Genomic DNA, 18,073 nt, shown 5'->3' with positions numbered 1-18,073 from the left:
AAAATCACACTGTCCCCTGGAGTATCCAGCCTTCTTCCCATGATCCAAGAAAAGAAATTCTTTCAGGACAAGTAAAGCTCATTGTATTCCTGCAAACTACAAGTCCATTAACCCATTTCTCTGAGAGAAACATTTTATTCAATATTCTGTATTTCATTCATCTATTTGTAATGAGAGGTGAGCTCACATTTATATTAATGGAATTTAATGACTGATGAATGACAGAAATGCATTTCTTGTCAAATGATCTATTGCAATTGTTCCAGCAATGCTGGTAGTGTTGTGTTTGCACAACTTCCTTTGGTGGCACATTACCAGGGGTCTAACAGGTAGGATGCTGTCCAAAGTTATTCACATCACAGGCAGTTCTATTAGGATTCCTCATCAGATTCTTATAGCTGCAATATCTTTTGGGAATGTATAAAATAAAGGTTCCTAAAGTGGCCTTGTCATTGCATATTTATCAGCTAAAGTTGCCAGGATTGTGCACGGATATGGCGCAATCCTAATTCTTCCATAAGGATGTGGGCCATGTATGCAGCTTGCTGCTCATGTCATCTAACAGTGAAATGAGTAGAGTATTACTGAACAACGTAGTTTCAATAAGGTCAGGAGGTCAGCTTTCTCCAGGATGCTGGAGAAATGGACTGTAAAAAGCTCCTGCCGTGTGTGAGAAAGGGAAGAAAAGATATTATAATAGTCATACTCAATACAAAGTAGAACCAGAATTTTAAACACAGGCCAATGGTTTGATTTCTCCATTGGAATTCAGTATAACTGCAACTTAACATGTGAGGCAGAACAATTGCTAGAGCTTTTTGCTGTCCTGTAAAGAGTAACTTTTAAAAAAGTCTCATTCCAGAAGACAATAAGATGAAGATGTATATATATATATGCAGTAGTCTCATAACTGTGAACAGCTAAGTAGTTCACATGGTGAAGGTGGCACCAGTTCAAGTCCTAGCATCACCGCTTCTCCATTTTGCAGTTGTGTGATGTCCTATTAGTGAAATAACTGTTTATCTCGGAGTATGTAACAACCACCTTCTGCTAGTGCAGTCCTACACTGTATTAGTAGTTACACATGAACAGGGGACTCTCCCACTTTCCTGTGTCTCCACTTGCACACAACTGTGTTGTTTTCTTTTTCCATGAAGATTTCAGTGTTTGTGCAAAAGTCACAACAACAAAGAGTAAATATAGAATACCCAGGGCAGTAGCTGGGATGTGGGAGACAAGGACTGAGGACATTCTTCTGACTAATTCAGACAGTAGATTTCAATCCTCTGCTTCCTTGGAAGATGCTCTCATACCAGCTAGCTCCTCTATTCTTAAGGAGTGCAGGGAAAGGTCATCCACATCCAACTCTCATATTGCCCTTAAATTCCATGTCAGAAGCTTTGTCTCCTGCAAATTCTTGAAGAAGAAATACTTGGTCCTGAAAAAAATAGTTTCAACAGGTTGGATGACATTTTTTTGTGCTAAAAATAGATGTAGAAGAATTCCCAAACGACTTTGGATTCTTTCTGAAGTTTAATAGACTTATGGCATGGAAAAAAACCACGGCACTACATTACATACAGAAGGCATTACAGACAATGTGTTTTAAAGCAGAGGTAGAAGGGCAGCCCCTTGCCTATCAGCTAAGCTCTTCCTTTATTAAAGTATTTTCATGTACAGTGTAACAAAATTCTTCATAGTCCTTCCAACGTAGATCAGTGTCTAATAGTGACGGTTTGATACGCAGCAACAGCTGGCCAATAGCTTAATCATTTGTCTTTCAGAAATTTTGCTACAAAATTGGAATATTTGTTTCCTTATTGGGAGGGAGGGGCATGATAGCAGACTTCCAGGCAAATAGAAAATACTTGCTTAAAACTTTGTTACAGACTACGCTCTCTCCTGGCTTTCCCAAGGCTTCTCTGGCTGGCTGCTCTGCCAGGAGCCCAGCTACTCTATCAGAACTTTGAGAAGGTAGAAATGATGGTAGTTAGATAGGGAAGAGTCCTTCAAAAGCACTTCCATGACATCTCCATCTGTCTACGACACCTGCAAGATGATTAGGGTGAGTTGGAGTTTCAGACTCCAGCTGGAGTCTTTGAGGCTATTGAATGTCCGAACAGGAAGACACATACAAACAAAAAATCCGCTCAACACCTGTATTGTGTTTGCGTGGCAAGGTTTGGTAGCGGGGGGGGCTACAGGGGTGCCTTCTGTGAGAAGGTGCTAGAAGCTTCCCCTGTGTCTGACAGAGCCAATGCCAGCCAGCTCCAAGACGGACCCACCGCTGGACAAGGCCAAGCCCATCAGCGATGGTGGTAGCGCCCCTGCAATAACAGATTTAAGAAAGGGGAAAAAAAACCCACCTGTGCAACAGCAATTACAGCCAGAGAGAGAGGAGTGAGAACATGTGAGAGAAACAACTCTGCAGACACCAAGGTCAGTGAAGAAGGAGGGGGAGGAGGTGCTCCAGGCGCTGGAGCAGAGATTCCCCTGCAGCCTGTGCTGAAGACCATAGTGAGGCAGGCTGTCCCCCTGCAGCCCATGGAGGTCCACAGTGGAGCAGATAGCCACCTGCAGCCCATGGAGGACCCCACGCCGGAGCAGGTGGGTGCACCCAAAGGAGGCTGTGACCCTGTGGGAAGCCCGCGCTGGAGCAGGCTCCTGGCAGGACCTGTGGACCCATGGAGAGAAAGGAGCCCACGCTGGAGCAGGTTTGCTGGCAGGGCTTGCGACCCCGCAGGGGACCCACGCTGGAGCAGTCTGTTCCTGAAGGACTGCACCCCGTGAAAGGGACACACGCTGGAGCAGTTCGTGAAGAACTGTAGCTCGTGGGAAGGACTCGCATTGGAGAAGTTCATGGAGGACTGTCTCCCGTGGGAGGGACCCCACTCTGGAGCAGGGGAAGAGTGTGAGGAGTCCTCCCCCTGAGGAGGAAGGAGCAGCAGAGACAACGTGTGATGAACTGACTGCAACCCCCATTCCTGTCCCCCTGGGCTGCTGGCGGGGAGGAGGTAGAGAATTTGGGAGTAAAGTTGAGCCCGGGAAGAAGGGGGGTGAGGGGTGGGGAAAGGTGTTTTTAAGATTTGGTTTTATTTCTCATTATCCTGTCATATCCTCATTTCCCCAAGTCGAGTCTGTTTTGCCCGTGACAGTAATTGAATGATCTCTCCCTGCCCTTATCTTGATCCATGAGCCTTTCATTACATTTTCTCTCCCCTGTTCAGCTTAGGAGGGGGAGTGACAGAGCAGCTTTGGTGGGCACCTGACATCTAGCCAGGGTCAACCCACAACAACACTTCAATAGCTGCACTTGGCTAGACCACCTGGTCATGGTAAACCATCTCTTTGTGAGTTCCAGCCTCAAAGTCAATGGATTAATACTTAGGAATGAAGCCACAGTTGACTGAAATAGTCCAATTAGTATGAGAAGCAGCAGCCCATCTGCTCACTAACAGGGGCCATGGAAACACATCACTTTTGCATACCTCACTGCCTTCCAGTGAAATCAATATCTCTGTCCTAATAGTTAGAGTACTGCAATCTGCTAGAGTGTTTGTGAAAGAAAAGAGTGTAAGCAATGGCAGCAAGCTCATTGCAGTAATTCCACAGAACTACAACGTGCTCTATGGAGAAGGACAATCTTTCCATTTCCATTACAGACAGAAATATCTCTGCTGGAGCACCACAGTTCCAAACAGAGGTGGAGGAGCTTGAGTGAGGGCCATTAGCTGTTTAGCCATATTGTGCAGACTGCCAAGTACAGGTCATCCAGCTTTCCACAGTTAGAATACTCACTAGATGGAAGACAGAAAGGAGTATAGTTATTCTACACAGAAGGCCTTCAAAATCCAGGTCTCCAGGGGAACCTGAACTGTAACCAGATTCACAGGCCACTGGCTTTCAGAGAAAGGGAATACAATAATCTTATACCTTAAAATTAAAAAAGGAATATGGCCATAAAAGAGTCAGGGCAATTCAGAACAGCACACCTTCTCTTGTCAGCTACTCAGCCAAATACTCCAGTTATGTGAATGGCTACAGCACACATACAATTCCTATTTTAATCTGTATACAGTGGTAGAGTTTGGGTTTTTTAGCCACTGTTGTAACGTATTGATGTTTTACTGATGACATGACTCTGCTGTCCTTGGTCAGACCAAAGGTCCATGCAGCACAGCACATTATCTCTGACAATGACGGTTTAGGGGAAGAATATAAAACCACAGCAAGCCTATTTCATCTTTTCTCTAGCAAACCCTTCAAACCACCTGAGCCAGATGCTGTATCTTCATATTTTACAGCCTCTTTCAGGATTTTCTTTCATGAACCTGCCTTTATAATACTGTATTTAATCCAGCTAAATTTTTGGTATCCACAACATTTTTGAGCAGCAAGTCACACAGTTTAATTATGGGACTGGGGAAAAAAGACTATTTCTTTTTGGTTTTAAATCCACTTCCAAATATTCTCCCCACTGGGAGAAACATTTACTAATCCTTCCCTACTCACTGTCTGTTTTCTACTTACTATTTTAAAGACTCCCTACTTCATACCACTTCAGTTATCTCCCCTCCAAGACAAAGACTTGTCTACTTTGTCATTCCCTGTATGGAACAGCTTCAAAAATGCAATACGCCTTGTTGGGCTCCTCATCTACCTTCCTGAGAGGGGAGAGGTGGCAGAACTGTATCTAACAGTCAGGATGTAGACACTGAGCACCCGACTGATACGGTCACAGAATTATCCAAAATAGCTCAGAAGTAATAACCACTAGTTCGGCACCCTTCATGTTACGTGTACAGATTAGGACTGGTTTCTCCAGTGTACAGTGCTTTGCATTTATCAACACTGGGCACACAATCCCTTAAATCACTTGTTATTTTAAGATCCCAGTACACCTCTTCACAGCCACTTTAATTTTTACTACTGCAAATAATGTCATATTCAAGTAAATGCTTCCTCTCTACTGTTACCCTTTCCTGAGACTATATATGAATAGGTGATGAGATTTCTCTGGGACATGCTAGTAGTCTCCCTCCTCAGTGAAAATTAACCATTTATTCCTTTTTTTGGTTTTATGTCTTTTATCAATCTACAAGTTATGTTTTCTTTTTATCCTTTGACTTTTTAGTTCTTCTAAAAGCTTTTGGTGAGAGACCTCATTTGAACTTTTTCGGACATCCAAATACAATTCTATACCTTAAGGCATTTTCTAACTAGTGCATTTAGCTACCTGATTTTCTCTTAGATAATCGCACATGAGACTTACCTATAAGCTAAAGGTTGAAAACGCTGACTGCGGACATATTTTAAGGAAGGAAGAGGTACTATACCTAATTTTCATCAACTACAACGCTATAGCATCATGATACATCTATACAAGGCAGACAGAAATAGAAAACAGCTACTTATTTGGCCACATTAGAGAAAATACAGCTATTTTTATTGAAAAATAATCTGTAGTGCAGCTTAATAATGTTAGGGGTTACAAACTTTTTTCCAAAGAGGAGCTTTTTCATGATTTTTTGATTAAGCTTCCTTAGCATGACATATATTTACCTACAGTGTCAATTAAGACTTGGTAGGATGCTTGAACAGAGAATAATTTATTTCCTTGAATGCTCGCAGAGAAACCCTCCCCCAAGTAAGATCAGTTTTCCTTCATTTTTTTCCCTCCCTCCCAAAAAATACCCTTTAAAACCTCCCACAACAAGACAGACAACAATACAGAATTTAAATGGTAAGGCATAGCTTCTGGGAACTCTCCAAGCAATACCTCCTTTCACAAGGAAGGAAAGTTACGGAATAATACAGAAAAATGTGAGAAAAATATTCTCAAGCTCTCTGGAAAAACGAAGTATTTTCCACTTAAAAAGCAAGGAAGACAAACTGTACGCAGCCTTGGGAGAAAGCAAAAAACCTGCAGGAGCAAAATATATAAGATATGGCAGTCTGCCAAGGAATCAGGACTGGACAATAATACAAGATGGAGATACTATCTAAAACACTCCCATGGCCAATATGAACCAGTTTCTAGACACAGATAAGAGAGCTGGAGTATTAACTCTGGCAACACTTCCCTGCTTTGTCATGCCAACAGTATAATGGAAAATGAAGCATTGATTGATTGAACTGCACATGACTTACCATGAGATATGAACTGTATTACTTACGGAATCTTGAATGGATTCTCAGTAGCTCTGCTTTGTAACTAGCTGGTTTTTTATTTTGAACCATTTTAGAACTGTAATGTGCAGACGGAAGTGGATTTTACAGCCCTGCTTTGCTTTATTTTGGTGTTTCAGACACTGCTGTGCCATGGCATAATGTGTATCTAGGGGACTGCAAACAAACTGGTGAAAGCCCCATGCAATAAAGTCCACATTTGGCTTTTAATTGCGTAAATGCTGAAAACACTCTGAATACACATCCTACTCTACAGAGCAACCCTACAGGGCAGGCAGATTTTACTGAGCTGGGCTGTAAATGGGTCCATAGTCAGGGCCCAGTAAAATGTTGCAGGTCCTTATTCTGTTATCGTAAGTAGTGTCCTCAGGTGTTCCTTGGAATTACAGGACAGCACTTTCTCTTGACAAAAACTGCAGTCGCTCTGACACTTGTTGCCAAGGTTGTGAAAGGCAGCAAGTAATTGCTTCTAAAATGCACAGAATCCCAAGAAGCGTGCTGAGTAACAGTGGTACTTAAAGCCATTGAATATGTGCAGCTTCCCTGGTATTATCCAAGATTACCAAGTGAGTTGGCAAATCCCAACATATTTTTGATATTAAAATGCTGGGGAACTACTTAAATATAGATGCACTCATTATGAAAACATCTTTTCAGCATTTGCTTCCAATTAATGCTTGTGCTTTAGCACAATTGGTTTTCCTCATTATATTCAAATGTGATGGCTATGTGAATGACCAAACATGATTATGGAAATGTTGGCTCACATTCCCTGAAATGGGTATTTGTAAGGAGGCTGTCAATTGGAAATATTTGGAAATCTATCAGGAGTTCAAGCACATTTTAAAAGGACATCTGCGTACAAGAAGCAATCAAAATCAACAGTATTATCATACAGGCACATTGGGTAACGCAGCAGAGGTGCAGTTGGTGAGCATTACATTACATTAACAATATATGGTTCAGTTGTACAATACCATTGCCAGTCCTAGCTGTAGAATTATGAAAGGAATGGATATCAAGTAACAAATATGAACTTAAAGCTAAATCATGAGGTTGCATCACAATCAGCTGGATATCAAAAAGGGAGTAATTTGTTTTCAGAAGCCAAAAGGCTAAACACAAGATCTGTTATTAAAGAGTGTTTGCAGTACAAAAACAAAGGCTTTCCTGGCACAGACACAACAGAAATCATAGCCATGTCTATCATCCAAGTGGTTTGTTTTAGAAATTAATTCCATAAATTTTCAAACAGCTGCACAGGACTTAGCTTTGCAAATCTATTGAAGTAAATAAAGCATGAACACTGCCTGTCTACTCATCTAGTTGGACTTCATATTGCTGCATTTGACACTTATTTTGAGGGAACTGTTCTCATTAAACAGGTGGATTACAAATATTTCATTGTGAAAGGACAGAAGGGCCGGTTCAAGCTTTCTAAAACATTTTAGCCAGCATTCTTCTCTGATAATCAGCAACATCCTTTAAATTGCAATGCCAGCTAATTTACACATGCAAAGCTGCCCACTGTAACTAGAGAGTTTCAGTAGCAGAGAGGTCATTTTGCCTTGGGTAGCTCTCCGATACACTCCAATACATGGGGCAGAAATAGCCTACCTTAGCCCATGCAACATGGGAGGATATCTGTTCTTCTTCTATTGCAACAACATGATAATTTTCCCCAATATGCTGCTGCTGACTGTAGTGACAACTCCTTGCTACTAAGGCCACAGTAAATTAATCTATGTAATTAAGCGGCACTAGATAAATCTTAATACCTGACAATGTGGGGTTTTTTCTGTTATGGTTTGTGCTGTGCTCAACCTTTGACAGAGTAGGGAATGTTGGCTTGTAGGGTTGTGAACAACAACCAAAAATAAAAAAAAAATAAATAGGGAGAAAACAAATCCATTTTAAGTTTTGGGTTTTTTTTTTGTTTTGTTTGGGGGGGGTGTTATTTTTTATTCTCTCAAGAATCTGCCTATTTGCAATACACAACATTGTTAGCTTGCAAAAAAAATACTTGAAATCTGACTCTAAAAGGTTTGAAGACTTGTGACTATCAGGAAACAGACAATGAAATTTTAAACCACTGAACAACCAGACAACCACTGAACTTTCAAAGCCATTTTTGCAATGTTGAAAAGTGCAACTATTTTTGACACCAGTTTAAAACAGATCAAGTATTGCAGGTTGCAACTGTGCAATTATCGCAGTCAAAAGCAAAGCTAAAACCCAAGAAAGACTCATAGGACATGTTACAGGGTCCCGCTGCAGCCATTTTTGTACACAATGGTTGACACTTTTCATTATTCTCATAAGACAAGAACTCTACATTCACAATTTAGTTTGTAAATTATAACGCCTGTGAGATCAGACATTTTTCTCATAAAGAAAGCCTAAATAAGTTAAATTCAAAAGGACAGAAAAAGGAAACCAGACTGATTTGTAGAACTAACCAAACTGTAAGACTTGAAATATCTGAGGTGAATAGAGGTATTGCTTCCAGGCGTTCATCTAGCAGATATTATTTCAGAAATGCATATACAACTGTATGTGCCCTAGCTAGCTGCTCAACATTTAAAAAAAAAAAAAAGGCAAACACAAAACCGCAGTGTAGTCTTTCACAGATTGGTAGAAACGAGAAAAAGATGACTGTATAAACACAGAGGCCATGTTTGTAAGAACTCATTAATGCCAAATTAAAGCATGAAACATGAGAAGGTGGAACATGCCTGTACTTGTTCCAGCCACCAACAAAAATGAGGCTTTACCACTGAATGGTATTTTGTGCAAATCAGGCTGATTTCTTTCCACTCAGGAGCTCTTACTGAATCAACCACCAGTCTGTTCTCAGGATATTTTTGGTTGACTGGGTGTCAGAAATGTTTTTTCAATGCGCGAGTGACAGATTAAGAGAGGCAGATGTCCAAGCTTGCCTGTTAAAATAGGTGCCCCTGTAGTAAGCTGTTTCCCAACATATTTCTATGACCTGCAGTCCACTTAGGCAAACAAGAGGGCACACAGGTGGTAAACCTCACCAGTGATCCCAGACTGAACTATATCTTAATAAACTATGTTCTGCAGGTTTTTATTATTTCTCATCAAGACCAAAGGAACTTCTTCCAAAAATAGAAAGTTGATGCTTTCTGTCTGAAAGCAAAGCTCCTATTATGGACAATGTCTTTGGGACTCTGGAATTAATCCCCCTTCCATGCTTGGTTTGCTTCCAGTAGAGTGACCGTCAATACAAATGTACTCATCAAAATGCAAGGAATAACCACTATTCAACACATCCAGGCACGGTTCCCTCACGTCAAGTAGTTACACCCAGAACCACATGGCTTACGCAATCAGAAGGATTTCAGAAATAAGCTGTTTAGCACCACAACACACTTAAGAGTGGACACAGGAGAGCCACTTGCTGCAGTGCCCCTCTAGGTAAAAGGCAGATTACCAGAGACACTATTCAATGCCAAGAATATATCAAACACATCAGTGTTTGTGGAAAGGTCTGCCTGGGATTCTTCAGCCCAGATCCTGCCATGAGAATCAGCAATGTTTTGTGGAAACTGAATCTAGCAGATACATGTTTTAGCCTGCAAAACAACTGCTAGAAATGGAAGAAAAAAAAAGTTTGCTGTCATGGCCAATCTGAGCTACAGTAAGGAAACAAGGGGCAGCCAATTAGCTAGCACTGACAGGATGAATTGAGAAAGGCAGCCCATCCAACTAGGAAGCTAAAAAATCCAAAGGTGCAAAGAATGTGCTGCACTGGACAACAGACGTAGCAATCAGCAGCTCCTCAGGGGGGTTGTGTGTACGTCAACACAATGAAGACCCTTCCTAGCAGTGAACACTTACAGGCTAGCAGCCCTCATTGTGTAGAAGCAGGGTCCTGAACCCAAGTTGGAAATGATGTTCATGAGAAATCCTCCTCACAAGAGGTAAATACGCTCTTGGGTCATGAACCTTAGTTACACGTTGCAGGCTACAATGTTGGGTAATTCACCTCCCAGGAACACAGCCAGGTTTGTGTAAAGTTGCTGAAACTGGAAAGTGGAAGAATGCTGATAGGTGCAGAAAAGCTCACTGGGGGAAGTTAAAAGAATTTAGATAAAGGATAGGATGGAAGCTAGAAATAATCAAATAAGAAATAGCAAAGAATAGCAACAGTTCTACATAAGAGAAACAGTTCTACAGAGAAACAAAATTAAAACAACTTATACACGTTTTTCTGCAGCCATCTAAGCAATAAGATGGGGAACTAGACTGCCTACCTGACTAGCTTGCCTACACACTTTTAACTGACAATATCAAATACGGGCATAATAAGCATACAGGACGTCTAGTTGAAAGAAAACAATCAGAGCCACTGTAACATGAAAGTCAAAGCACATATAAAAGATGGAGTAAGCTGTACCAAGCTGTAAGTAGCATCATATGTTAAAGAGCAGTTTAAAACTAATCAGCCAAGCCTTCTAGCCAGGTTAATAATATGTGATCCCACGGAACTGATATTCTGGGCAAAGAGGAGAAATATACTATTAGCATTATATTATCAACTATGCAATGACGTGGTGACAGGAAAACTTCACTTATACCCACTGGACAGTGGTAAACATACTGGGACATGTTGCCAGGAATCATTATTTCATGGGCAGTCAGGAAACTCAGAGAGGAGGAAGCAACTCTTGGCTTAGTTGGAAGTACTGCACTGGACCAGGTTTTTCTTTTTTCTTTTTTTTTTTTTAAACAAGTAAAATTCTTAAAGGCAGTATGAAGGGTATTCAAAGACAACTTTGTTCACAAATAAATTGTGCCTACTAAAAACTTAAGAGAGAAACCAAAAGAACCAGATGCTGCTAAACAGCTGAGTAAGAGGTTTCATGTCCAGATGAAGAAACCAGGGAGGATCATAAACTCTGGCAGGTACAATATATGAGACACACGAAAAAAAAAGTGTTTGAGGAAAAACTTTAAAAAGGCATAAAAAAAACACAGAAGAAAGAATCCTGCTGAGCGTCTGTAAGGTCAAAAAACAATGAAGATATAAAAGAAGTGCTTAGAGAAAATAAAGCCATAGCAGAAAAAAAATAAATCTATTTCTTGCATGTGTTTTTGGTGGAGGAGATTGGAAAGACTCCTATGCTGCAATCTCTCTCTACAGTGGTATATACAAAAGAGCCTATCTCAAATCAAAATCAATGACAGAAGACACTCAAAAAGGTTTTCTAATGAGCAGTAACAAACCACCAGAACCACATGATAACTGCCAATAGCATAAAGAAACTTAAGTATCAATGGTGCTATTCAACTTCTGGCTTAAATTTGCTTTGATACCAAAGGAGACCTGGGCAATCACAGACCAGTAAAGCCAGGCAAATTGGTGGAAATTGTTTTAAAGAATAGAATGAGTGGCCTTATAGACAAATATGTTTATTGGCAATGAGAGAAACAGATTTTGTGAAGGAAGTCATGCCTCATTATCTATCAAAATATTTTCTAAAGGTATCAGTAGGTATACTGACAACAGAAATCCAGGCTATATTTATATACTCAAAAGCATGTGACAAGTCCTTAGCCAAAAGATCTTAAAGAAACAGCTAGTATAGAGTAAGAAAGTCTTCATATGGATAAACATATGGTCAAAAAGCAGTAAAGAGAAGTAAATTTTTAGAGCACAAGGAGGTGATGAAGGTGACAGATGTGATTTAATAGGCAAAACAGATTAGCATGGAAACAGAGACAGAGAGGTGACATGGTTCACTTTTATCACCCTCAGGGTCCCAGACACATTGACCTCTGTACTTAGCTGTCCAGTGCCCAGTGCATAGGGCATGCTCTCAGTAGGGAATAGATACATCTGTACAGATAGCTCCCTTTCATCTCCAAAGGCAGAATCTATGTATATGGAGCTGGCATTTATCAAGTGATTTTTTTGGCAAAAGGTAAAGATTTAAATATCTGATGACTAGTGACAAAAAAGAAACCCTTTGGAAATATATTTTTCCACCATAAAGATTGGTCAGGTATTTTCTGTTTAAAAGATTTGGTTTGAGGAACCTGAAATACTAAAGAAAGAGTGGGTTTATATTTCAGTTCAACTGTGATCTTAATTTTATCCTATGCACTTTTATTACAATCACGAAGAGAAGCACTCCATCCACAAAGAGATGCTCTATATCTAAGCCTGAATAACCTTTTAGTTCTTCCACTGCTAATATTCACACCAGCTTTTAGAGAAGTCAGCTCAAGTGGGGAAAACCATCCCTTTTTGATTCTTCTTATTCCCTCTGCACACCCCTTCTCCACCCCAATTAGACTTTCTTTCATTATCAAAACTTTGCTTTGTGTATCTCCAGATTTTAGATACCCTGACAACTGCTGGATCAACACAGACTTATTTTTCTTCAGTCCCCTGGCAGTGCTCAGAGCAAAAGCTGAGTAGGTGCAGGAGAGGGTAGAGGATGTAGACGTTGCCCGCTTTGATGGCCTTTGCCGCCCACGTGTTGCAATCAGGCTGGGCCAGATAGCAAAGAAACAGTCGGTGTCATTCCACGGGCTCTCCTCTGCTATAAAACTGAACTTCGTAGCTGACAGTACTTGGAATGAACGAGGTTATATTCTCCCCCCTCCATCCCTGAACTGGCAAAACTCAATTTAACCCCTGTTGCTGAAAAGTCTCAGCTGCCTCTTCTGAAAAATTTTTACGTTGCCATCGGGTCAAATATAGTGGACCCTAGAAGGAAAATAGTGCTTCCTAGTGCTACTGCCGTAAAAACAGTAACTGCTTCCACCTTCTCCTGCAGATCAATATTACCCTAGCTCAAGTAGATATTTAACTGTTCCTACTATGCACAGTAGCCACACTGGAGAAGAGCATGAAGAATTGGGGCAGAGTGCTGTTTTTTCCATTGAAATTTCATGAGAAATTATCTGAAACAATAGGGTGGGTTCCTCACATAAAGTAACAGACTTTCTATTACGAAAATAATAGGAGAAAAACCCCGAAACCTCTAGCTTATATAAAAATGTCAAAAGATTTCAAATACTGAATATGGAATATTGAAATTAACTGAGTTCTGTTCTCTTTCAAAAAGAATATTCATCTCACATCAAAAAGATATATATATCCCTCTGACTTTTCCTTGAAACACTCTATATATGTCAGAACAAAATAAAAAAAAAATTATTTTCATACATTCTGAGAACCAGTACAGTGGGATCTCTCTACTGCTATTTTTTTAGAAGTATCCTAAGTATTCAGATATTTTTATAATGTTCTTTGATCCTCAAAATTTTATTAATTTTAAGGAAATACGCTGTCTGAGAAATAAATGCAGATGTATTTTAGCCAATATTTCACATACCTTATGGAATTTGCTTGCTTGAAACCTTACTCATGTAAGTCCATCTGTTGGCCCATCCCACTTGTCAAAGCTGTAGAAAGACAAACAGAAGTGCTCATGAACTGTTATCAAGGAATTTGCTTTCTGAGACTATGCAGAAAATACTAATAATAAATTAAATTACATCTATTCCAAAGAGATTTTCATGCAGTTCTGCCAGTGCAAAAGTTCTATATCCATATGAAATGACAATGAAATTAAAAAAAGAAAAATAGATATCAAGAACTTCTGTATTAGTATAAGGGAAATAGATAAGGAAGTATCTAGTCTACAAACGAAGACAAGAAACTGAATTTACAGTATGCATTTTTTCACTACACACTTCAGGCCTATCAATATTTGTTTCACATTAGCAAATTAGATGTAACACTTTCACATTTAAAAGAGCATAAAACCACATGTCTGCTCCTTCTTGCTATTCATCTGTCATCTATGTTTTTATTGATGTACAATAAAAATCAAGTAAATATTACTTTAATTTGGCAGTGGCTGAGAAGATGTTTACTGATCATATGAACAAGAGCAATAAAATAAAATAAAAATCAGAAGTAATTTTAAGAAATACAGGATATGCTCCTCTTTAATATAGTGGTATGTTCTATCTCATTTCTTTCTTTAGGTTTTAAACATAGCAAAGTTAATTATGAGAATAATTATAACAAAATAATTAGATTATCATGTAATTATTTTTAGGGAAAACAAATCTTTATAAAAATCCTAGAGGCTACAGAAAGGCTCTAGGAGATGTGAGTGGAGCTGTTAGGAGGCCTTAACTATGTTGTCAATTTATTTGCGTCCAGCTGTGTTTATTGAACAATGATTAAAAAAGGAAAAATGCTTACAAGATATTTACTGGGTATGTAAATCAATACTCTTCACTACTAGAAAGCTAGCAGTATGTTGGCCATAAACCAGCAGATTCAAGGCATCCAGAACACAGCGGTGGTGGGAAGAGGGAGTTGTTTTGTTTTACCAAGCTATACTAGCACCCTAAGCAGTGCACTTATAACAGTCATAGAAATTATTGATGGGCAGAGAGGAGATGAAGCACTTCAGTATACGTCTGCCGGGAAGAAACAAAGAATTCTCTAGTTTTGGCAAACAGCAATACAAAGTGTAAATACAGCAGACATTGCCCTGGAAAGGAGATGAAGGAAAGGTCCTACTAGGATTCCACTTATTTAACTGACTGTGGCAGCTGGTTACCTGAAACAGAGGGTGATAGCATAAGAATCTAATTACAGCTTGAAGGCAATTGGGTGTGTGCCATATACAGAAGCTGTACTTACATCACTGCCTTTTTAAAAGCTTTAACTCAGCAACATTTGTGCTCAAGTCATCGCTGATTTTAGAACTGTTTTGGTTTTCAAATAATCCTTATTTCTGTGACATCCCATTTGGAAACAGGAGTTTAGAGTGGAGTTTGCCCTGCTGTGGAATTTCTACATGTCATGGTTTAACCCCAGTCAGCAACTAAGCACCACACAGCCGCTTGCTCACTCCCCTCATGGTGGGATGGGGGAGAGAATCCGAAGATTAAAAGTGAGTTGAGATAAAGACAGTTTAATAGGTAAAGCAAAAGCCACGCACACAAGCAAAGCAAAACAAGGAATTCGTTCACCCCTTCCCATCAGCAGGCAGGTGTTCAGCCATCTCCAGGAAAACAGGACTCCACCATGCATAACAGTTACTTGGGAAGACAAAACACCATCACTCCAAACGTCCCCCACTTCCTCCTTCTTCCCTCAGCTTTATATGCTGAGTATGATGTCATATGGTATGGAATATCCCTTTGGTCAGCTGGGGTCAGCTGTCCCAGCTGTGTCCCCTCCCAACTTCTTGTGCACCCCCAGCCTACTCACTGGTGGGGTGGTGTGAGAAGCAGAAGAGGCCTTGACTCTGTGTAAGCACTGCTCAGCAATAACTAAAAGATCTCTGTATTATCAACACTGTTTCCAGCACAAATCCAAAACATAGCCCCATAGTAGCTACTCTGAAGAAAATTAACTCTATCCCAGCCAAAACCATCACACTACAGCCTGCATAAATCGCAACTGGCCATAGGTTTAATTCACATGCAACTTACAGAGATAGTAAGTTCTCCAACAGGACAAAACTACTCAAAGCACTCCTGTAGTTACAGCAGCACAGGATGACAATGCTACCACTAGGCTAGTTACTGCACCCATGCAAACAGCTCCTTCTGCTCTACCAGCTTATGCATCAGCCTCAAAATACATTTTGTTCAATATATTCTTGTAATAGGTACCCGAAATAACACATCTCTAGCTGCATATCAGCTATTCAGGAGCCTGGCTGCTGTAATCCCCTCCAAGGCTGTTTTATCATGGGGAAACAAGTCTTTTCTTGCAATATACTATCCACAGCACCACTTATGCAGAGAGTGATAGAGTGGCAAGGACAATCGCTTCTCACTGAAATACTGTGTTTCATTTGATTTAAAACATTTTATATGACAATCCAGTGTGACTGGAGAAGGTAATTACAATTAAGCTATTCATAATGTCACTTGAATCTGAGCCCCGATGGTAGACTTTAGACTTGAAATCTCTCTCTTAAGCTTGTCCAAACCTAGAGCATCTATTCAAGGCACCCATGCTTTCAAAGAGTTCAGAAGAAAAACTGATGCCTTATTTCATAGATCTGTGCGATATGTGTGGATGGTTAATTCAGTGACAGCAATGACGTTCTTCGTGTGTTCTTAAGCATTAGGCTTTTTTTTTTTTTTTTTAATTTTTCAAATTATTCTCTTATGAGGAAGAAGTACTTCGGAGAAAAGCATTTGGAGATCCTCCCTAACCGCTACAGTCTTAGTAAAGCTTAATTCAATCCAATGCTGTTAACACTACTGGCATTAACAAAGAAAAATACATCGCTGCAGCTAGATATGCCACTTGGGAGCTGTCTGCTGTAAAAGAAAAGTTTCAGTCTAGTAAAACAGAAAGGCTGATCTCAGAGGCCCTAAAAGAAATAGAGACACACTCCAGAGGGAGTTACGATTTAATGACACTTCTGACAGTTTTGATGAGATTGCCTGAAATATCAGATTTTTTGTCAAATATTTCTCTGTTTCCAACCATATTCTATTGGATGAATTTACTAAAGCTTAAGAATTTCTCTAAAGAATTAGCAAGAAATAATGACAACTGGGATAGTACTGCAACCTGGGCTTTTCCAAAATGAAAACATTGAATATGAGGAAATATTTTTTGTCACGTGAGGCTATAAAAAGTAGTGGAAAACCCAAATCTAGAGGCATTTAAAAACTGGTAACGGATGGCAGCGATCATATCCACCTAAGTAGAAAACAAGTCAGGATATTAACAGATCAACTCTGTTATATCATGTTAAACAAAAAGAGGGGGAAGTGTACAAAGTAGGTGTGCTTTTATTTGAGCAATAAGGGAGGGAGTTTATAGCCATGCAAATCAAACTATAACACAGAAGGAATATGATCTATGCATTCTATAACAACAGTATTTATTACCATTCCTATACAGCTGTATCCATGACTGATTTTTAGTTACTGCATCTAAACTACTTCTATCACGCCTCAGTTAGGAAAATTCTGTAAGTCTTTAAATTACCTGACCATTAATCCTGCCTTCACCACTGTATTACCACATCACAAGTAACATCACTGAGCAGAACTTTTTCACCCGAAGTTCTTAACACTCCTCTGTAATTTCCATTTTACAGATAGAAGGAACAGAGAAGTGATTTGTTTATTGTTATTTAACAAGCCAAGAACCAACTACACTGAATTCAGCCTCCTAACGCTGTTTAATACACCACCCATCTGAGCAAACAGCCCTGTAGGGTCAGGATGCAGCTGAGCTAAACTTGAAAGGAACGTGCCATTTCTTGATAGCAAGTAGATGATGAATTCCCCTCCGCTGCCCTGGCAGGTCATGTTTGGAAAAATGAGCATGTGTCCACATGCAGACAAGCAGAGGATCAGACACGCAGATACCACACTGCTGCACTGCACCTTTAGCAACCTTTTCAGTTTGCCTGCTTTTCCCAGATTTAGTCCCCTCCAATGCAGGTCTTGTAGGATATAAAACAAAGCATTATAAGGGATGAAGGCTAGCACATGGTGAAGCCTTAGAGAACTAGTTTCTCTGAGAGAAGAAAGCAACACAACCACCAGCTTAATAGATCCCACTGTGCTAACCTTGTGAATATTTCTACTTGACAGGATTGCTTATGGATTAAGAAGAAATTACCCTACTCTGCTATTTCTAATAATCATAATTCCATTGCTATTCTTAGATAATCTATACAATCTCTAAAATCTCTATAAAGAAGACAGTTCATTATTAAATTCTTCACATTTTGAGCCTGGTAAAATATCTAGTTGACATGCAAGTTTAGACTGTCTTTTTTTGTAACTGAGTCTGATTGCTCTCACTCACCAGCATGTTCACATAATTTTATTTTTATTTTTA

The 18,073-nt window shown here is 39.8% G+C and overlaps 1 long non-coding RNA gene across 8 annotated transcripts in view; it reads right to left on the bottom strand.

Moving 5' to 3' along the window:
• The window catches only part of LOC127018083 (uncharacterized), a 284,395-nt gene that overhangs the window by 60,233 nt on the left and 206,089 nt on the right, over nucleotides 1-18,073 (bottom strand). For all 8 annotated transcript variants that reach the window (XR_007766704.1, XR_007766705.1, XR_007766703.1 and 5 more), the window contains one exon: nucleotides 13,563-13,632. This is a non-coding gene — a long non-coding RNA (uncharacterized LOC127018083). The remainder of the gene's footprint in view (nucleotides 1-13,562; nucleotides 13,633-18,073) is intronic.

The sequence above is a fragment of the Gymnogyps californianus genome, chromosome 6 (genome assembly GCF_018139145.2).
Source record: "Gymnogyps californianus isolate 813 chromosome 6, ASM1813914v2, whole genome shotgun sequence".
Classification (NCBI taxonomy): Eukaryota; Metazoa; Chordata; class Aves; order Accipitriformes; family Cathartidae; genus Gymnogyps; species Gymnogyps californianus.
This window is presented reverse-complemented; position numbering and strand designations above follow the sequence as displayed.